The sequence below is a fragment of the Meriones unguiculatus genome, chromosome 16, assembly GCF_030254825.1.
Source record: "Meriones unguiculatus strain TT.TT164.6M chromosome 16, Bangor_MerUng_6.1, whole genome shotgun sequence".
Lineage (NCBI taxonomy): Eukaryota > Metazoa > Chordata > Mammalia > Rodentia > Muridae > Meriones > Meriones unguiculatus.
The window spans coordinates 48005403-48012203 of record NC_083363.1 but is presented as its reverse complement, the minus strand read 5'-3'; positions in this window follow the sequence as shown (position 1 = coordinate 48012203).

Sequence of the window (6801 nt, the reverse complement as noted above, 5' to 3'; positions counted from 1 at the left end):
GTGAAAAACTTTTAAATTTTTTTATTGTTGTTATTTCTTACTATTTATTCACTTGTATTCCAGCTGCAGGCCCCTCCCTCATCTCCTCCCAGTTCCAAAATCCCTCCGTCCCTCACCCTCCTTATGCCCCTTCCCTTGTTGAGGTAGCCATTCCATTGGACCTGAGGTGGTCTCTCGTGCGAGCAAGTCACGCTGATCACTGTTCTTGTTGTTTTCAGCAGACACCTCCTGTTTGGCTTGGTTAAGCCTCCTGTTTTGCTTGGATATGTTTACTCGGAAAGTCCCTTGTGGTTTGCCTATATAAGTGGTTTACTCTGTAATAAAGATGACACCTTGATCAGAGCACTGTCTTGGTGTCACTTCTCTGTGTTCTCTGTCTCTTTTAATTCCCAGCCCTTGGTACAGGTGGTTACTATTGGTGGTCGTGGGCGACTACACATAGTCCACTGGTAGGGTAGGTCCTCCTCCCCTACTATCTGACCCTAGCCTATCAGGTCTCATCAAGACTATCTGGATCATCTTTCTCTGTGGTCTAGTAAGGCTACCTCACCAGGATGAGGTAATCAAAGAGCCTACATGGAGACTGAGCTACCCATGGGCTACATTTAGGTCTTCTCCATGCGTGATCCTTGGTTGATTCATCAGTCTCTGCAGGTCCCCCTGGGCCCAGATTTTTTGGCTCTGTTGGTCTCCTTGTGGAGCTCCTATCCTCTTCAGGTCTTTCTGTCTCTCCCTTCTTTCATAAGATTCCCTACACTCTGCCCAAAGTTTGGCTATGAGTCTCAGCCTCTACTTTGATACCCTGATCAGTAGAGTCTTTCAGAGGCCCTTTGTGGTAGGCTCTTGTCCTGTTCCCTGTCTTCTGCTTCAGATGTCTATCCTGTTTGCCCTTCTGAATGAGGATTAAGCCTCTTTCCTAGGGTCCTCCTTGTTGTTTAGCTTCTTTAGGACTGTAGATTTTAGTATGTCTGAGAGAGAGAGAGAGAGAGAATTCTTGCTCATGTCTTCATAAGATAAAAATCAGTCACTGCCTTGGTACATACTGCTTTTTCAGAAAAATTTTCGTACAATTATGAAAATAAAGACAAATACACGTTATTAATGTTTCATTTTTTAATACACTATAACAAAGACTTCAATCTGTTTACAAAAAGAGTATATCAGGCAGTTGGTGGTGGCACATGCCTTTAATCTCAGCAGTTAGGAGGCAGAAGCAGGTGAATCTCTGAGTTTGAGGCCAGTCTGGTCTACAGAGTGAGTTCTGGGACAGCTAGGGATACACAGATTCTGTGTTGTAGAATTAATTGTTCTATTAACATTAATTAAAGCTGGTTATTAAACTTGTTAGATTTATTGCAAGCCTTAAAACTCTGGAGCTGGGCATATATTCACCCTCTAAGCTATCTTATCTATTTCCATCCAAAAACCCCATACATACTTGCACATGTTTCTCTTGGGCTGTTCCTACTCTATCAAGCCAGTCCTCAGATCAAGATGCTCTTGGCCACACCCCTGATTCACGAAAATCCGTGGCAACCTGCTCCTTTCTTCCTCCTTCTTCCCTCTTCCTCCTGGTCCTTCAATCACCCCAAGCCCCTCGAACTTTGGCTCCACCTACTTTACTTCTGCCCATCCCAGGTGTAGGCAACTCTATTTAGCCAATGAGGGATAATTTAGGAGGTAAGGTTTACATCATGTCATTTTGGATACCTGAGAATTTGTTCATGGATCCTGGGAAGAAGCAATTAACATTTGAATACATAGTAGCCCCAGATCAACCCCAACAAACCTGTCTTGAGAAACCCAAAAACAAATCTGAAAAACAAAACAAAACAAAATTCAACAAAACGAAACAAAGACTTTAAAATAAAAGAGTATATCTAGTAAATATATACATTTTAATAATTTACGTTGGTAAGGAATGTTTGTTACAGACTGAATGTCGATCATTTTTCTACCCTGTATTTTCAGTGTAGACTATAACCTCCAAGTGCGTTGGTTGGTAAGGTTTGGGTAATTTGAAGCAAGGACTAAGTAAGAAGAAAAGGCCTTTGGAAGTCTCAGAACTATAAAAGTGAAAATCACAAGCAGATTTATTTCCTAATTCCAACAGTATATGGAAAGGAGAAAGACTTGTGGTCCTTGAGATTTGCCTTCGGTCTTGTGACTGCCAGTTCTATTCTTGACCACAGATAGACATGTTATCAGTTTTCACTTTTACAAAACTGTTACTTTGGTGTCTTGTATTCAGTGAATTCCAGTTGCTTCCCCCCCCCCGCCCCCCATCAGATTTAGGAGACAGAGATGTTTTTCTTTAAAGGTCATTTCTTTTGCTAAGTTTTATCTTTTTAAAAATACGGCATTTTTCATGTTGGCTTTTGTTTATTGTTTCTTATTTACATTTTATCGTATACAGTTGAGAAGTCAGGCATGCTTTGATTAAATTAAACTCTCCTTTCATCCATTTTCAGTTCACAAAATGCCAGTGATAATCTTCATACTGTGCACTGGGTCCTTAGATTTCTTCTCCGTACTGGAAACCTGTGCCCTGTGAGATACTCCCCATTTTCTCCCCCCACACCCCCAGCTTCTGGCATTCACTCCTTTACATGAAATTTAACCCTTTCTTTTTCATCCTTCCTTCTTATCATTTTAGACTCTGTATGTAACTTACATCTTGTAGTAATTTTCTTCCTGGGTCTGCTTGTGCTGATTTGTTTTATGTCAACTTGACGCAGCTAAAGTCATCTGTGAGGAAAAAAAAAACTGGATTGAGAAATGCCGCAACAGGACAACCGAGGCTACCCAGAGAAACGCTGCAGCTGGAGAGATGGCTCAGAGATGGCTGTTTTCCCAAAGGTCTTGAGTTCAATTTCCTGCGACCATATAGTGGCTCATAACCATCTAGTGAGATCTGGTGCCCTCTTCTGGTGGATAGGCACACGTGCAGACAGGATGTTGTAAGCAAGACAACAATGGTATATACTCACTTATTAGCAGATATTAGCCACATAATATAGGATAACTGTACTGCAATCTACAGAACTAAGGAAGCTAAACAACAGGAGGTCCCTAGGGAGGATGCTTAGTTCTCATTCAGAATGGCAACCTGGAAGTGGTGGAAGAGAGGGAACAGGACAGGAGCCTACCATAGATTGCCTCTGAAAGACTCCACCCAACAGAGGATTGAAGCAGATGCAGAGACTCATGGGCAAATTTTGGGCTGAGGGCAGGGAGTCTTATGGAAGAAATGGGGATAGAAGGACTCGGAGGGGACAGGAGCTCCACAAGGAGACCAACAAAGCCAAAAAAATCTGGGCCCAGGTGGTCCTGTAAAGACTGATGCACCAACCAAGCACTAGGCATGGAGAGGACCTAGACCCTCTGCTCAGATGTAGCCCATGGGTAGCACAGTCTCCATGTGGGTACAAGAGTAAGGGGAACAGGGGTAATCTCTCACATGAACTCGGTTGCCTGCCCTTTGATCACTTCCCCGTTGTTGTTCAGCCTTTCCAGGCCACAGAGGAAGAGGATCCAGGCAGTCCTGATGAGACTAGATAGGCTAGAGTCAGATAGTAAGGGAGTGGACTAAGGGAGGGGGATGGGGGAGGTATGAGCGAGGGACGATGAGGAAGGGGACTATAATCGGAATATAAAATAAATCAATTGTAAAAAATAAAAACATTAAAAAATAATAAATAAAACCTTTTTAAGAAAAGAAAGAAAATGCCTCTATAGAACAACTAAGGCTACACAGAGAAACCCTGTCTTCCGCCTTCATTCGAGTTTCTATGAGTGACACCGTCTCCTCTGAAAAGGCTGAGAAATACTCCATTGCAGCTCTATACCACAACTTATCCACTGACCTGCTAATGAAGACCAAGATTGTCTCCATGTCTTGGAGACTGAAAATGATTCTCCAGTGACTTGAAATTGTGAATGTCTCTATGCTCTGCTCATGCCTTTTTCCTTCTGGGTTGTCCCCAACAGATTTTCTATTGATGGGACCCTATTGTGTCCATTTATTCTTTCTTTTGGAGTTTTTGGCGTAATAACAAAAAGTCATTATCAAAACCAGTATCAACAGGCTTTTCCTGTACATCTCCATTAAAGAATAATATGGGCTAGTTCTTTTCAATTATTTTTCATTACAAGTTTTCTTACACTGAGTACAGATGTCACATTCTCTATGGTACTCAAATGCACATAATAATCTGTTTTTAAGTGTACATATTCACACTAAAAATCATTTTTTTCTTTCTGTAACAGTGACATGTAAATAATTTTGACATAAGAGGCATTTTATCTTTTCCATGGAACATGGGGTCGGGGGGGAAGGATCGCAAGTGGCTCTTACATTTTAAAAGCCATAGTCCTGGTGTCTATGGGGCTAAACAACTCTTTGAAATAAAAGGGAGTATCTCTGAGTTCTCAAGATCCACTTCCCACAAGCTGGGGTGAGGCTACCTGTTCTTGATTCAAATTTATATGCATATTCATATATGTAATATGTATTTATGTTCCTTTTTTCCCCTTGTTGAGAAAGTGTATTTAAAAAAAAATCAAGATGTTAAATGCAATGAAAAGCAGTCAGGCACAGTAGTGTGTGTTTGTAATCTACCCTAGCACTCAGAATGCCTCAGCAGGAAGAGTTTGGCGCCAGCCTCAGCTACAGAGAAAGAAAGAAAGAAAGAAAGAAAGAAAGAAAGAAAGAAAGAAAGAAAGAAAGAAAGAAAGAGAGAAAGAAAAGGAGGAAGGAAGGAAGGAAGGAAGGAAGGAAGGAAGGAAGGAAGGAAGGAAGGAAGAGTAAGCAATGAATGACCTTTTTGCTTACACTGAATTTCATACTTCATCAAAAAGAATTTTGTAGTCATTACTTGGTCCTATTCTTTCCTGTCATAGAGCCTGCTCCAATAAGTCTCCTTTATATGCTGTGCATATATAAGACACCACAGCGGCACAATTAGATTAACTAGCATACGGTAGGAATCATATAGCTAATAACTGGCAGACTTGGAATTGGAACCCAGCATGAGTTTGTCCTCAAACAATGTGCTTTTTTACCCTTCAGATTTCAGATGGCATAAGGTTTACTTAAATAGCCTTTGAAATAGCCAGAAATGTGCTTTTTACCTGTTGGAATAGTCAATTAATGAGATTAATGCTTAGATCATAAGGCAGCTCTAGGAAAATATTTTGTAGTGCAATGTGTTGCCCAAAGATAATATGCTGCATGGGACTTTTAAGGCCCCTAGTAAATTTCCAGACTTACCTGTACCCTCCCTACACTTCAGTTAACATCAGTCTATCATAAGCCCTTGGAATGATTGTGCAATTTATTTCTTCTGTGCCTTTGCTTATGCTGTATTTTTAACTCATTTTTTTCCCCTTCTCCCCTAGGGGAGAATGGTTTTTCTTTTCTGGACACAGCATGTTTTTTAAATAACTCATATTTTTCTGTCCTAACCAGAAAGATTCTGTCACATCAGTCTATTCTCTCAGAATCAAGAACCCCTAACGACAAAGCCCTGCCTCACTCTGACCCCTTTCTCCTGCTCATTCTGGTGGTGTTGGCTTAGGCATTCACGCTTACCACCTACAATGTTCATTGCCAAATGGTCTTAGACCACAAACAACTTGTCTGTGGTCACAGCTATTTGGCTTGGGGCTGAAACTCTCCTCTGAATTCATCTCAGATCTAGGATTTTTCCATTATGGTTTTGGTTATTCCTGGACATTACATTTCACTTGCATTGTGATCCATACTTGCTAAGATGTTGCCTTCTAATTATTTCGTGTAAATCTGTTTATATAACAAAAGTGGCTAGCCACATGGAACTGAATGTTAATGTGTGTAATCTCATCCATCCATCTATCCTTGTATCTATCTGTCTATCTATCCATCCATCTATCTATCTTCTACCTATCTATCTCCTATCATTTACCTCATTTCTCTCTTTCTGTGTCTCAGCGTGCATCTCTCGTCTGAACTTCTCTATCACCAGTGAGCAGGCTGAACTGTTTACATTTCAACAAGCTATTCCTAGCACCAGCTCCTTCCTCTGTCATCTCAGTTTTCAATCTTGCCTGAAGCATTCTTACTCTTTCACACATACCCTTGACTTTGATGAGATTCTGTGTTTTAACTTCTCCACATACCATGAAAGTTCAAGTTTCTTTGCCTTCTGGATCCCTTTTTATTACTTAGTGTTTCTGTGAAGGAACATTCTGATTTTTTTCCCCATTCCAACTATGCAGTAATGTTGGCATTACAAAAAACAGTTGTCAGCTAGCAGGTCCCAAACCTCACATCCTTTTACTGCTTGCCTTTGACACATTAAAATAAATATAGAAAAAGTTATTCATATTGAGACATCCATGTCTAGTAAAAACAACTGCCTAGGTTTATAAATTGTGCCTGAGAAAAATTTATTTTTGTATTTTTTTCTCAGGGTGAATTTTCCATGTAGTAATTGTCTCTTTTTCAACACACACAAAGCTTTACATATCATATTTTTCAATCTCAAAATTCTATTGTCTTTATTCTCCTCCTGACTATCTTTTTAGCTTGATTATTATTCATTTTTTTAATTCTTATTTGTAATCAGTTTTCTTATTTCAATCTGTAAGCAACCGGTGAGGGTGGGTTCAGCTATCCTGAAGTAAACATTACATAATGAAATGTGGTTATTTACCCTTTTTGTTTTTTAATGTTTAATTTCCATTATTAACTTGATTGGACAAAGAAACACCTAAGACATGAGCAAGGCATTGTGTGTGTGTGTGTGTGTGTGTGTGTGT